The sequence below is a fragment of the Zeugodacus cucurbitae genome, chromosome 4 (assembly GCF_028554725.1).
Source record: "Zeugodacus cucurbitae isolate PBARC_wt_2022May chromosome 4, idZeuCucr1.2, whole genome shotgun sequence".
In the NCBI taxonomy this organism is placed as follows: Eukaryota; Metazoa; Arthropoda; class Insecta; order Diptera; family Tephritidae; genus Zeugodacus; species Zeugodacus cucurbitae.
In genome coordinates this window covers 61,869,190-61,885,478 of record NC_071669.1, presented here as the reverse complement: position 1 = coordinate 61,885,478, position 16,289 = coordinate 61,869,190, and the positions used below count along the sequence as shown (strand labels likewise).

Sequence of the window (16,289 nt, the reverse complement as noted above, 5' to 3'; positions counted from 1 at the left end):
TGTTATAAATGCAGGTGTTGAGTGACTGAGCCGAGTTGAGTTGCGTTGAGTTCGTTGTGGGTAGGCGGATGTTCTCACGCAGTGCAGTCGAGAAGAAAGTCTCTACTAGCTTGTATGCGTGTGTGTGTGTGTATGTGCGCGTGAAGGCAGTGCATGTGAATCCGACGTATGCAAGTTGCATAGATTGTTAAGGAAACAAACACACAAACACACACTAAAGATAACGCTTTAAGGGATTTCCCACAGTGCCACATGTGCATACCGGCTTGTTATTGAAGGTGTATACAGTGCAACAACCAGTCTAGCCCACCTGCAACGCATTCATTGTTGAACCATGAGAGTGACATTGGCTTTGGCTGTGACGTCGCCGTTGTTGTTGTTGTTGGTGGTTGTTGTTTCTTGCTGTTGCGTTGACGCTGCTGTCATTGCCAGTTATTATTATTACTTTACCTTTTTGTTGATGTTTTTATTGAAGAAAAGTAAATAATAATAATCGCAGACGTGTTGCACGTGTGCGCAAATTGCTTGTTCGCCGAAAACAACAACAACTACTACAACATAATTCTGTGTATAACTAAGTATGCATGTTCAATGAAGGGTTTATATAATGAGAATTCAATTATTTTTGGCATTTTATAGCTCTTAATTAGTTGCTTAAAGTGGCGCACTTATTGATGAGTTCAATTCGATCGACAGCTAAGTGATAATGACTTAACTAGAGTCCCCAGCATGTTTTTTTTTCAGTTTAGAAGTATTATTCGATATTTATTGGTTAAATACTATGAAGGCTATATATACTTAATCATAACTGTTGACTTCGGGCGCTCCAAGAAGTTATTAAATCTTTAGAGAAGATCCCTAGAATATCAGGGATTTAAGAATTTAAAATTGGGCAAACAATTTTTGTAAATAGAGTGTCTTTTCAGAGTTATAGAATTACTCGGAAGCATAGGTTTGACATTCAAGTTCAGAAATCATCTCCTCTATACCATATTTGCAAGGAATCGAAGACTCGACTCGAAGAAGAAAACAATTTATTTAGAAAGCAATTTAATTTTAAAATTCGGGCGTATTAATATTGATCCTCTTCTTTTTCTTGACTGGTGTAGACACCGCTTACGCGGTTATAGCCGAGTCCATAACAGCGCGCCACGCATCTCTCCTTTTGGCAACTTGGCGCCAATTGGTAATATCAAGTGAATACAGGTCCTTCTTCACCTGGTCCTTCCATCGGAGTGGATATTGATCCTCCATTCATATTGATCCACATTTCTTAAAAACTCAAGGTGTAGCGAACGATGCCCTCAAAGGTAAGTGATATTACCAAATTGCTTTTTTGTCCTCCTGTGCATTATCAAGTATCTATCATTTTCCAGCAAGATTATCAACAGGGCCCTGATACGCACGAACTCATATTTTATTCCTCATGTGGACGATCTTTGAAATGGGTCTAACCATTACTCCCTTAAGTCATGTGATTTGATTATAGGTTAGGTTAAACTGCTTGTGGTGGATTTGTTGTTGTAGTAGTGACGGAACTCATTCCTAAAACAATTCTGACGAAAATTGCCGAGTCCTTGGACGGATGAAAATCCCGAAGGTATCCGTTCCGATTTCGTAGGCCCGACCTCGTTGTTGTGGTGACGTGGTGTGTTCGTCTTATAAACAAGCTTCGAGTCATCGCTTGGTTTCCCTGCTGGAGTGATGGACGGAAATGATTCCTACAAGACTTAGTCGCGATTTTCATGTAGAAAATTCTATTCTGAATATCAATGGTTCAATTGCTGTGCTGGGCAATGCAGTAAGACATATAAAACCTGAGAGCAGCACTGCTTCGGTCGTACTTTTGATGGTGACCGAATCGTATAGTAAGTAATGGACCTGGAAATCCTACAATAAATGAGGCATCTAGATGAAACTGGAATCTTAGATTGTTCCTGGTTGTCTGTCCACAAAAGCTCTTCAGTCGTTTCGCGAAAGTCATTGTCAAGTTTCTCACCACGTGCAATTTGCAATACAGAGGAGTTCTTACTCACTTTCTACTACCATTAGATGTTGGATCCTTTAAGAGCCGCAGAGTTTGGAACCATCGGAAATAACATTTGGTGCTCAAAAGTGGATTACTTCTATATTTTCCTAAAAAGCATAATTTTCTAAATAATTCCGTTTTTTAAAAGAAGCGTTAAAATTCAAATTTATGATTCCTGAACTCAAATAATTGATTTTTGTTCAGAATTTCTTTGGTATCATAATAAATAATAAATTTTTAAGATTTATGTACCTGTGTGTATGTATGTTTACCCACGAAATTATTTATTTTGGAACAAAAAGACAGCAAAATATTGTCCAGCTGCGCGATCACGTCACTTCAATGACAGTGGCAAAATTTAGGGAAAACAAACTAATAACAACAACAACAACCAACAGCTTATGCGTGCTCATAAGCTCAAGTGTGACAGTAACACGTCAACTTAATTGGCGCTATTGACATGCTCAGTGCTCTATTATTGCTATTATTGTTGTTATTCTTATTAATGCCTAGTACTCTAAGGGTTTGCCGGCGTTTGTAGACGCCAAGTGGCCACGAAGTGAGATTTATTTTTCAACACATAGACGAACACTTCCTACTTAGTGTTGACAACGAGCATAGCATAACAGCAACAACAACAACAAACTGTATTATTTAATGCAAAAACAATTTAGACAAACCTACATATATATTTTTATATATTATATAGACCTACATATATAGTACATAAGAAAATTACCAACAGTTTTATAGCAAAATGACCGCAGCAAAGCGTGAAAAATACAAAAGACAAAAAACACAAATAAAATAACAACAACAAAAAAAGATTCATAAATAAAAGCAATGACATTCAATGTTGCTCGCACAGCTGCAATTCCAATGTCCACTCACTGTACATACACATAGCGAATGAACTTCTCCACACATGCTAAATTTGTTTTTATTTACAAACACATAAATATGCATGTTTGCGCGTGTGTGTGTGTGAGGCGTTGAAGTAAACAAAATACTCACACACACGCACACTCAATTATAGCAATGTACCTGTGTATGTGTATGCTTAATAACAAAAATTAAAGCAAATGTCATGCAATTGCAGTTGAATATCAACATCAACAACAACAACAACAGTACAAACAACATGTGTAGATTACATATCCGCCGTTATGCACAGCTGATGACGCTGACGTTCATTGACGATCAATGGCCGGTCCAATGGATGACTTGATTGCCCAGCTGTGTGACTTGTTGTTGTCCGTGGTCTGGCAAGAAAAGTGTACATTCTAGTGTAAATACTAAGTAAAAGCTGTAGTCAGTGTAGAGTTGTTGAGAGTGTGACTGCTATTCGATATGTCATGGGTTCGAAATATATCAAGTTTTCGAAGATATGTACATATACCTATATTTCAGACATTCATTAGGGCTTCGGAAGGTATCATAGATTCATAAGAATTCCCATACTCAAATGACATCTTCCGTAAAAAGTAAAAGAAAGCTGCTGAATTTTATTTCTTATCACATACAAGTTTTCGGCATATTTTGTCTTCAAAGTGAATTTATTTTTCTCCCATGTCCCTTTAATTCACTGTGATGATTGTTATTACCTTTCGAGACTAGAATCATATAGCTTTCTTCTTTATCTTTCCAAAGCACAAAAACTCTTACCTCTAACTGATACCTCTTTAGAAACCTTGTATCCAGTCAAAGGATATGCTATGTCCAGCATGTGCGGTGATTTCACTCTGTAATCCCCTGTCCATTTCTTCAAAAACTTCTTCCATTTGCCTTTTTACAAAGCGAGCTCCGAGTTTTTATAGCACAATACCTCACTGACTCGTCTCAGTTTAACTTTAAATCCATTTATATGGCGAACTGCTAGCCCAAAACAGACTTCCTTTACCGGACCTCGTTCTGAAATACTCCGTGAATTGTAGACATAGAGACTCCACTTCCAGTCCTTACTCTAGATTTCGCAAGGTTACCGCATTTTATTCAGGAAGTACTGTGGTGCACGAATGTTGATCCAAAGAGAAAATTAAAGATCTCAAGATAGTTGCCTCTTGGTCTAATATTTTACGAGTTTCTATTTCATACAAATAATAGATCTATATACGAAGCGCTTCACTTTTTTGAATTCTCTTGCTGTCAAATTCGCTCTTCGTTCGTTCTTCCTTTTGAAAGTTTGCCGTCAATTTGGAAATCCCTGGTGCTGATGAATTCTAGTGGAGGTCTTCCTCTTCCATGGCTTCCACCAGGCAGTACTGCAGCGAACACTTTCAAAGCTGGAGCGCTTTCGTCCGTTCGGACAACATAATCTTACCAGCGTAGCCGCTGTCTTTTTATTCGCTGAAGTATGTCAATGTTGTCGAATCACTCGTACAGCTCAACGTTCCATCGTCTGCGGTATTCGCCGTTGCCAATGTTTAAAAGACCATAAAACTTCTGAAAAACCATTCTCTCGAAAGTTTCTAGTGCCATCTCAACGGATGTTAACATCGTCCATGCTTCTTCACCATAAAGCAGGACGGGAATGATGAGGGACTTGTAGAGTTTGGTTTTGGTTCTTCTCGAGAGAGTACTTTACTTTTCAAATGCCTAATCCGAGTAACACCTCTTGGCAAGAGTGATTCTGCGTTGGATTTTCGGGCTAAGATTAATGCTGGTTCTAAGATAGACCTTTACGTTTCCTGGATGCAAAATATATTGGAGAGTATCTTAATAATTGTTTCCATTGCTATAACTCCAAAAAAAGAACTCTATAAATGTTCCTCAATGGCTTTGAAATCATTTTTTTTCCATACCTACATCGCTTTATTGGTATAATTGCTACATCCGAATGCTAGATATAAAATAAGCATTCACAAATCGCTAAAGCGAAATCCAATGCCAAAAGTCTTTTGTCGAAATGTGCTGTGAGTGCGGCGACTTTGAAATCAAATTAGTAAGAAAATATACTTTGAGCGGCCGCATAGTTGTTAGAGTGCATAAAAAAGGTTATTTAACGGTACTAATAGTGCTTAGTACTGAGCATAATACACGCTTGTTAAGCGACTTTAATTGCCACTTGCCACTCGTGGCAACCCCAATTGGTCAAGACTCACACACAGAGGTACGCCCGACACCAACTGGAGCACCTACCAACTTGGACCTTTGCTTACACACACATACACGAATGCGAATGTTGCATAAATATGATACATTATAAGCGCATTGGTGCCGCTAATAGATACATGCGCGGCGATTCGGCATTTCGTGCAAATTTTTTCACACTAATGATCTACTTCGTGTGGCACTTTGTGCGCCGTCAGTAATAAATGCGGCAATTTTTTAATCAACATTGGCGGCGGTATGCACTCGTATGTGGTGTGGTATGCGCCGCAGGTGACCCCGCTCACGGCCGTGCCGCAGTGTAACGGGAGACTCGTAATTTGCTTTAAAGCACCAAAGTGCCGTTATTTTTTTTGCGCTATTTTGAGCTCTCAACTTTTAAATGTCAATTTGTATTCGAACTAAGCATTATAACGGCGTTTGCTTTTTGTTGTTCTCATTGTTGTTGTTGGTTCGAGTTTCATAGCAGCTGATCTCTGTTGATCTACACAGCAAGGTGTGCACACCGTAAGCTCGTAGTTCACTTGGGGCAAGCGATTCAAATCGATTCGCCTCGTGCGATTTCTCCTCGCCCAAAAGCCATTCGCTTGCTTGGGCTCCCCACCTTGTCGACAATTGTAATTCGTGGTTCAATGGGTGTTGTTGCTGTTGTTTTAAGGCGTCGGTAATTGTTCGTCAAAGTTCGTTGTTGGGTTGCATTTGTTTTGGTTGGCGGAAATTTTCGTTTGCAATTAGTTGCATTGTTTTAACGACTAATTTGAAGGTGTTTACCCGACGGTGCGCACACCTTTGCATGTCTCGAGAGCACGCGGTTACAAAAGATATACTTATTTTAGACATATGTATACGGTGTATGTATGAAATCACAAAGGAAACTCGTACTTTAAAAGAGTTTTGGTGTAATTCGTCTCGGCTGCCATATCATCGGCACTAACAAATAGCATTTTACCAGGAGATGTTTGGACCGTTGTTTTCATTAGTCATACGAGACCTCTTCAATAGAAAAGCTTTTTGAAGATTCTTTTTCGCTAAAAATTTTTCATTTTTCCGCAAAGTAGTATTTTAATTGGAAACAACTAAACCTCAAATTGTCTCAATATTCCAGCTGGTAGATAGTGCATCTTATTCTCTTGATCTTCATGTACTTTTGGTTGCGGTTATCTTGAGTCAGACCACATACCACTATATTTAGGCTTATACGGCCAAAGGTTGTTAATTCGACAACGATTTTTAAAGTTATTTGGGGAATGTTTTCGACCACAACAGCAATTACAAAAACAAAAAGATCAGACTCAGGATTCTCAGTGCGATTCATACGATCTCTATGGAACTGGGTCCGTTTCTGATTTTAGCGGACATTGGGAGACCGTGGAAAGCTTCTTCATTGTTACTTCTTATTCTTAACTTTTTGTCGCCAATTGGAAATCTCGAGTGCAGGTAGGTCCTTCTCCACCACGTCTCTCCAGCGGAGTGAAGGTCTTCCTCTTCCTCGGCTTTCACCAGCTGGTACTGAATCGAACACCTTAACATCTGGAGTGCTTTCGTCCACTCAGACAATATATCTTAGCCAGCGTAGCCGCTATCTTTTTATACGCTGAGCTATATATGTCAATGTCATCGTATAACTCATAGAGTTCATCGTTCCATCGTCTGACCATTAACCTTCTGCAAAGCCTTTCTGTCGAAAACTTCACGGATATTGACATCGTCCACGGTTCTGTACCATAAAGCAGGACGAGAATGATGACATACTTGTAGAGTCTGGTTTTTGTTAGTCGAGAGAGGACTTGTTACTACAAAGTTTTATAAATCCATCATCGGTTCGGAGTCGTCATAAATCTTCTAGGCCATCTTCAGAATAACGTCACAGAGTTTGTCAATAAGGTATACAGGAGTATTAATTCATAGCAATATGGTGATTCATAAGAAATATATGCTTTCAAGCGGATCTAATATGATATAATCCCATAATATTCATTTTCTTTGGAACTGCTTTGGGAAGCTAACAATTGAAGGGTGCAAAGTAGAAGAAGTGGAGCCAAAATGAAAGCTTTGAGTCCAACGATGACTAGGGTTCCATCTTATTACCGATTTCCAGGAATCTAACTGTGCAGTAAAATAAATAGCGGAGAGCTTTTACGTAAATCGGAGATAGAACCACGCCTCAAAAGTCGACATACCTTTTTCATATAGTACACCTTGTAGGTCAAGTATCTACAAGGCGTGTTAAGCAAGGTGCGGCAATTATATATAATACAATGTATTTCAATTACACACAGAGAGTATATATCAGAATCTTTTCCGCGTTTGATGTACATACACTCAGTCAAGAAGATTTCAATAGACTTTGGTTAAGCCCGCAACATTCTTTGAAGATAAATTTAATACATATACATTGTATATATACGTAAATATATGTACATAGTATGTCCACATGAATTAGTACTCCAAACTGCGATTTGTGCAACATGCGATTATGTCGATGACGACGACAATATACCGTTGTTGCTCTGTCTCTTTGTTGCCGTGCTGTCTCTTTACCAATTGTTGTTGTCATTGTTGTAGTTTTTGTCAAACCCACTGCGGAGAGACACTAAATCAAATGTCTTTTAAATGTCAATGCAATAAATTTTGTTTAATAAACAATTCGCAATAAATGCGAGAAAAATTGAAAAAAAAACAGAAACAACAACAACAATTTTGAATGAAAGGTATACGAAATGCAAGTAAATAAAATACATACATGTGTAGATATGTACCTTAAAAAGTTTGAGTTATTATATAAACGTAAGTATGATAAATATGTAAGTTTATAATATACAGGGTGTTTCAAAAAATTCTAAAAAAGTATTAAAATAATATTTTTTATATTTTCCAAAAAATGTTTAAAACTTTTTAAATTATTTTCTGGTAAAAAAATCAAGAAAAATTAAAAATTCCTATTTGAGTACATTTTGGGTATTTTCAAGAATTTTTTGGGTAATTTTATAATATTTTTTATTTTCTATTTTTAAGTTTTTACATAAATATATTTTTTAATTTTTTTTCTAAAAATTTCCACATCATCACCACCGACACACCCTGTATACTTAGAAAAATTTGACAACTCAAAGTATTTGAGAATAAATCGCTGCTCTCTGTGCCTTTCCAACTTACTATAAGCTTGACTCTGACGCCACAAAATTTATGTGCAGGCGGCACATAACTAACTAACCTTAAGAGGCGACTTCAACAACACACACGCACACACACAAAATATGTGTGCTCCAGTCGCTTGTGTCCAGCTGAAAAGGCGGAAGTCTTGCTTCCTTTGATTTGAAAATTGTTTCTTAAATCTTTTTTGCATTTTTTTGTATTTTTTTTTTATTTTATTTTTCGCGAACCTTTTCGGCGGCGGTCTTTGAGCGCGCTCACCCAGCGCCGCTCACAGCAATCCATCATACGTTTATTTAGTTTTATTTGCTTTTATCTGCTTCCTTCGCTATTTTTGCGAACTCGTGACAGTTTGCGAAATTCTTAAAATCTCAAATTTCTCTTGGAAAACAAAAAAAATAACGGTAAAAAAAATAAAAGCGCACGACACTTTTGCTGACAGTGCCGAAGTTGAGCGGCAATAATACGCTGACAAACACATACATACATACATAAATAAATAATTGCTCACTTTACCACATGCATATATGGTAGATATTTATTACAAAAAAATAACAATAACAATTACCACGCGTTGCAATTAGCTGCGCTGCCACAAACCGCGTCGTGTCATTGACTTTATGAAGCGCCAGCGAACACCCACCCAAGTGGCGGTTGCCGTTACAGCTGCAATCACTACAACAAAAACAACAATAATAAAAAATACCAACTAGATATACCATCAACGACACATCAGCCAACCATACGTCCTTCCGCGCCCCGCTCGAGACCTACCGCGCGTTGTCGCCTCATTGGCTTGCCAATCGCGCGCTCTGTGTGTGGGGCGCGAATTGGGCGCCGTCGTTGCCACTGTTGCTTCATTCATTATTATTTATTGTGAACGCTATTTCTGTTGTTGCAATTGTTATACTTTGTGTTGTTGTTGTTGCTGTAGCACGCCTTTGCGCGCTCAATTGACATTTGATCGAATGCATTCATTTTATGCTGACAAGGCGCGCGCGAGATTAGCAAAATGCATGACGTTGCTGGCAGCGCCGCCAACGCCGACGCCTCGAAACAAGCAAGTAGAGCGCGCTTTTAACTACACACACATACCACTCATAGCGGTGTAGTGGCATATGATCCGCATCGGAAGTACGCTTGTGACTGCGCCGCGCGCATGTGCAATGCTGTGACTTGCAACACTCACGCCGCGTCATTGGCGGTTGATTGTTGATTGTGTTGAAAGCTGATTGAAAGTCGCTGTGCCACCGTTGCACTGTTGCAATTGTTGCTGTAACTATTGTGCGCTTTTGCAACAACAGGCAACAACAGCGCGCGCATTGCTGCTCATTTTACTGCTCTCGCTTTTTGCTTGCCATTACAGTGCATTGCTCCCCTTCGTAGTTCAATTTTTTGCAATTTTATTTTATCGGTTTTGCCGCCGTGATTGCGCTCAACGGTTTAATTGGCCGTCTGGTCTAGCTCCCACTTCGTCTGTTTGGGGGTGTGTGTGTTACTGTTGTGCGTCATTGTCGTTGAACTCGAGTTGTGATCCACAATAGATGTTTGAAATATCGAAATTTCTGGATCACGAAATTACATTTCGGGATTTTGAAAAATTTGCACAGAATATCCTACAATTTGCATGCATTGGCAAAAAAATGTGGTAAATCCCGAAAATTCTGGATTCGATAATATAATGCTATTTAACGAAAAATTTTCGTAACGGCATTAAAGGGTTTTTATTGCTATTATGTTTATTCCACTCTATTTTTACTCACTTATTTTTTGTAATGAAAATTTCGGTAAATTCTGTGAAAAAGTCGACATATCATGTATATTTATTATGGCAAACAATTCCGAAACATTTCTAATTACATTACATACTCAATTTTCGAAATAATTATTTCGGGATCCCGAAATTTCCTGCTAAAGTGGAAAATAGTTCCTGAAAAACCCTTCTAAAATAACAGTAAAATATTTGAATTTTTATTCATTAAACTAAAAAAAGCTGATCCCGAAATCATAATCCCGAAAATTCGGTACCCCGAAAACTTATTTTCCATAACATGTTATATACAAATAGAAATATTTCCGTTCATATGTACATATATAGGTATTGCAATCAGTATGAAATCGCTTGCATGCAATAACAATAGTATCAGCAAATTGCAAACAACAAGAAGCAACAACAACAAAATCATTCGAATTCGTATTAAAGTATTCCCGGTTAATTTGTGCTGCCGCTGCAGCAGCATTTTATAGCCAACTAATTGAGAAATTGCAATAAAAGTTAAATGAAACGGAATTGTAATTGGCACCCACACTCACACATACACATTTAGTTGTATATATGTATATTTACCAGAAAAACAGTAAATATGTCAATTTGAATATTTTACAATATTTTATGCAATTATATAATTTAATAATTGTAGTTATTAAAGCACATGATATGCAAATTTATTCGAGAAATTTTCACATTTACTTAGCTGCGGCAAATTTCTCCGCGTTAATCTCCGTTTAATTGTTATTATATATATATTTTGAATTTATAATTTTATTTCCGAGCTGTAAAGCCGGTTTCATTCATTTTTGTAGATGAGGCTTATTATATGTAAATACGATATATATAGTAGTAATTGAGGATACACATTTCGATTCGGAAATCTCAAACGTACCTGGTACTGTCAGTTACCTCTTCAAATTGATTACTCATACAAATTTACTCAATGTGATTTCAAATCACTGGAATGTTAAATCGATATGTAATTTTCTATAAAAAAATCGATTTTAAATTTTCATAAGTTCCAATAGAAATAGATCACATGCTACCTATTGAATATTAAATATACAGAACGTAACTTATTTACAATATCAGTATCGAATATAGACTCCAGATTATAAAATTTTAAATGCTCACGAAAAAACCGAATAATGTAAAGTCCTTCTTCGAAGTATCTATCTAGTAGGTTATGATGAATTTATAAATGATTTTTCATTAAGAGCGCTACTAGGGTTTGGAATATCACTGAAATTCATTATTCCTGTGAAAGAATATTCGATGCATGGTATGTATGGTACTCGATTTCTTTTGTATGGTCACCACGGGCACATGATGTCCAGAAGTCCAGGCGATGAACTCAATTGTCGACGGGTTTCAAGCATAAATCCTGCAATTTCACGTTCGATATTCGTACGAAGTTCATCAATCATGGCTGGCTCGTTGGCATAGACCATAGACTTGACGTAGCCTCACAGGAAATAGTCTAACGGTGTCAAATCACACGACCCAGGCGCTCAATTGACTAGGCCATTTCGTGAGATAACACGTTCACCAAACTTTGTTTTCAATAAATCGTTTGTAACATTCACCGTGTGCCTTGTGGCGCCGTCCTATTGGAACCACATATTGTTCAAGTCCATATCATCCAATTCGGAGCAAAAATATTCGGGCATCATTGAGCGATAGTGATTCCCATTCACAATAACGTGTCGGTCTTGATCATCACGGAAGAAGTACGGCCCTTAAACCGCACCAAATCGTAATTTTTCGGGATGCAATGGTTACTCATGGAGTACGTTTGGATTGCTGTCTGACCAATAACGCATATTCTGCTTATTGACGAAGCCATTCAACCAGAAATGAGCCTAATGGCTACGTAGAACGTAGTGCCTTAAGGTGTTAGGGGTGGTCAGGATTTTCAATTCAATTTTTTTTTGCATTTTCGTTAAGTGCTTTTTTCTCAAAACTCTTTTTTTTTGAACTGGTGACAACTGTAACTCGAAAATCGCTCGGTAGATTTTAATGAAATTTCTACAGCTTTTAGAATGCATATTAAACTCAGGCCTAAACCAAAGATTTCTTTTCAAAAATTTCGATTGTTTAGGAAAAAAATTTCCTGAGGCCGCTATTTTGTTAATTTTTGAAAAAAAAGTTTGTTTCAGGCCCAGGATTATCTATTTATTAAACTAATTTTATTTATCCGATTGATTTTAGAATCTCCAAGGACTCCAATCTCCAAGGACTTATGATTGTCTGTTGATTTTTCCCGAAAATCTAGAAAAAAATTTCCTGAGGCCGCTATTTTGTTAATTTTTGAAAAAAAAAGTTTGTTTCAGGCCCAGGATTATCTATTTATAAAACTAATTTTATTTATCCGATTGATTTTAGAATCTCCAAGTACTCCAATCTCCAAGGACTTATGATTGCCTGTTGATTTTTCCCGAAAATCTAGAAAAAAATTTCCTGAGGCCGTTATTTTGTTAATTTTTGAAAAAAAAGTTTGTTTCAGGCCCAGGATTATCTATTTATAAAACTAATTTTATTTATCCGATTGATTTTAGAATCTCCAAGAACTCCAATCTCCAAGGACTTATGATTGTCACCGCAAGGACCTTTTTTGAAATTGGGTCAACACAGACAGCTATAACTTTGGAAATTATAATGTTTTTTTCAAATTTTCGTGATTTAAGTCAAAATATTTTATAATAATGCCATTTTAATACTTTTGTAAAATAACATGATTTAATAGAAAAAAAAGTTACTGAAAATTCTCATTTTTTTGTGTCTCTGACTACCCCTAACCCCTTAAAGATGAGGCCACTGAGTTCGAATTTCGGTAGTAAATTTAATTATATTCGACTCGTTGTTGGATCGTATATCTTTCTACGATGAAATGACAAACCTTACTGAAGAGAAATGTCAAAAGAATAGGAAAATATATGGCGATGTTTGCTGTCTGTCTGTTTGCTCCAGATATTATCTTATTTCATGATCTAGATACAAATCATATTATATTAATATTGATATTGATGTTCTATAACGAAATCTATAAGAAACCCGCAATTACTATCATATCTGAAATCAAATGGGTTTTAAAAATCATTACCAATAAATCTTAGATCGGGATCAGATCTTTCTATGACAACGATGTTTAAATTTATAAAGATAACGAAGGATAAATAAAAGTAAACGGTTTCTCATAGTAAGAATGATAACTGAGTAAACAATAGACTAATAATTTATTCTGTTTCAGCTTTAGAAAAGAAATTTTAACTAGCGAATTTATCAACTCGACTCGATAAATACTTGTGATAGATTAATATACAGAACTTGGATTCGATAATTGTTCCCATTAAAGAGTTTTATGTTAGTATTTTCAAGATACTTATTTCATAAATTATATGAAATGAAAGACCATTTATGGGGTCTTGAGCCAGATAAGCTCGAATATTGCAAAAAATATATTTCAAAGCGTTTTATTTCAGTCTGCATAGAGGAAACTTAGTGTTTTTTCAACAGAGTCAAAAAATTACACCAGCTCACCAGCTACCGGTTGTGGACTGATCGTTAGTAACGTAGTCGTAAAAACTCTACTTTCTTCCATGATTTCAATAACACTGACTTTGAATTATATAATTTCTAAACACCTCATAATCACTCAACTACTCAGCAGTCCACCTCAAACACACTTATGTCGCTATAAGCGTCAATTAAATATTAAACAACGAATACTTGATTACAAGATAAAAATCATTTTCAAAGACAGTTGTCGGCACTGCGTAGCTCTATTGTTTTCGTCGTCTCAAAACATTAGCAAACGCGCAAAGCATCGCATTTTCTCAGACAAAACGTTCCGAGACTCATTAAAAAGCACCGGAACGCCATGAGCTGCAGCTGCCGCCGACTAACTACTCGTAACTGCGCGTACAAGTGTCATAAATTTATGAAAATATTATACAATAGCGGTAATTACTGAGCGCGCGGGCGTCTGAGCGGTAAGAAACTAATTATTAACCGTACATTTATGTAATACAATTGTACCTGTGAATATGAGCTTAAAAAGTGGTAAGAATGAAAAAAAAACGAAAAAATCAGAGTTATACAGACAAGTGACGCGGTGGGTTGGGAAATAATGTAGCACTGTAGACAACTAGCGAGAAGTGGATTTATTTGTAGAAATCTTTACAGCTCCGCTCACATACCTCAAGCTCGATATTTTGCCAGACCCGCGATTTTTGAGCTTTGCAAGCACGGACCGCGCGACCTGAATGACGGTTTGACAGCGCTGGCGCACTTAAGATCATCGTGCGATAAGAATTTGTCAGACAATGAGTGTCAAGTTTTAATTGAAATTACAATTTTTGTTTGCACACCATTAAACAAATCTGGTAGCGGCTAACAAATGGCTGCCGGTAGCGCAAGCGGTAAAGCAAAGTTATGTTATGTTTACAAAACGGCAACTGTCAGTTTGCGCTGAAACGCTGCACAGCCGCTTAGACGTCAGAAGTGCGCTGATAGATCTCGCAAGCGCGCGAGAGCGAGACAGCCGCAGCCAGCGTTGTATGCGCATTGCTCGCGTCAAACGTACCGCAATTGACAATTAAATTGTTTACGGCAACAATTAAAGGCGTTGACTAATGCGGCTGCAGCATACAACTGTTAAAGCCCGTTTTCGACAAGCGCCACGGCAAACAGCTGCCAGCCGGCGCACACCGCGGTACTCTGAAAAATGTCAATACGTTGCCGCTGCGCATGCGGCTAAAAAATGATTGATAGCAAACAAATTAAATTTTGCATATTTGACAGTGACCAGTCAGCGTTTAGCCGCACATTTATTGACTATGAGTTGTGTGCTGGGCGCTGAGGGAATTGCATTTTCGATTAAGTGCAAATTTAATGCAAATCGCCTGCTGCAAATGTGGCCATTGGATAGTTATGATTTCTGCTATTTCTATTACTAATAAAATTGTTGCCACGGGGGTTCCTAGGTTGTTGTACATGAGCAACAAATTGCTTGCAAACGAAATTGCAGATATATTTATATGTATGTAGTTGTAGATATGTATGTATTATATATGTGTATATGTATAGAAATGTTCGAAAAGCAAAGAAAAAACTGCTTGCGAAAAGCTTAAACGCTTTTCGAAACTAAACTGACATTGATAAATACCATCCCACACCTACAAATTGCCCGAGCCCGCTAAGACAACCGGCTCCAGTGCCAAAGGCAGGACTACAATGACGCCTGTGCAGAGCGCAATGTGGGGTAGGTTTAAATAAATAGTGTGTAAAATTTTTCATATGTTTTCTTAATATTTAAATTGAAAAAAAAAAAATTAAAATTTGTTTAAATTAATTTAGTAATTTTTTTATTAATAAGAGAAACATTTTTATGAAATTGTTTTGAAAACACCAGAAAAAAATTTTAAACCCGTTTTTCATTTATAAAGACTAGATTAGATAAGCAGCATAAATATTTAGTAGTGCGCTTAAATGTAGGCAACGTTTTTACTATATATTAGACTATAGCATTAACGTTGCCTACATTTAGGCTAAATTTGAAATTATTATATATTCTATCAGCGGAATATTTCATATGGACAACAAGTGCTTATTTTTAAATTCATATAAAGAAACGTCTTCATTGAAAAAAAAAGGTTTTCATGCTTCTTGACTGACACTTAAATATCCGATACTGTCTGGAGTTATATATACTACCTGAAGTCCAGTATTTTATACCATAATATTTCTGATATTTTATTCAACGTCTACTGATTACTAATTTTTTTATTTTTACAGACAGCCAGGCGGCCTTGAAATCACTAAAGTCTCTCGGAGTCTCATCAAAGATTGTAAAAGAATGCCTTGAGCTTTTATTGGGACTTTCTGACTATTTCACGATAAACCTGCAATGGGTTCCAGGACACAATATTCAGGCGACTGTGTAGCGAATGAACTAGCCGGACTGGGTACAATCTTACAAATAATTTCCGATAAAGAGGGAATATACATGCCTCCGCTAACATGTAGATATTTGATCGATAAATATGTCATAGACATTGTCGAGCCTCGGTGGAAACAAACAGTCACATGTTCAACAAGCAGACAAACGTGTCCGGAATGGAATGGTCGCACATGCCGCTTACTGAAATTTAAAAGATTACGACTTAAGAACTCAAGTAGGAGTGCTAACAGATCATTGGGGACACCATACAATGACTATTGTAGAAG

At 37.0% G+C, this 16,289-nt stretch overlaps 1 long non-coding RNA gene across 1 annotated transcript; it reads left to right on the top strand.

The window, feature by feature from the left end:
• Positions 1-716: 716 nt before the first annotated feature.
• On the top strand, positions 717-2,276 carry LOC128921598 (uncharacterized). Its single transcript, XR_008471030.1, has 2 exons — positions 717-1,310; positions 1,377-2,276. It is a non-coding gene; the product is annotated as an uncharacterized LOC128921598 (long non-coding RNA).
• Positions 2,277-16,289: the final 14,013 nt, after the last annotated feature.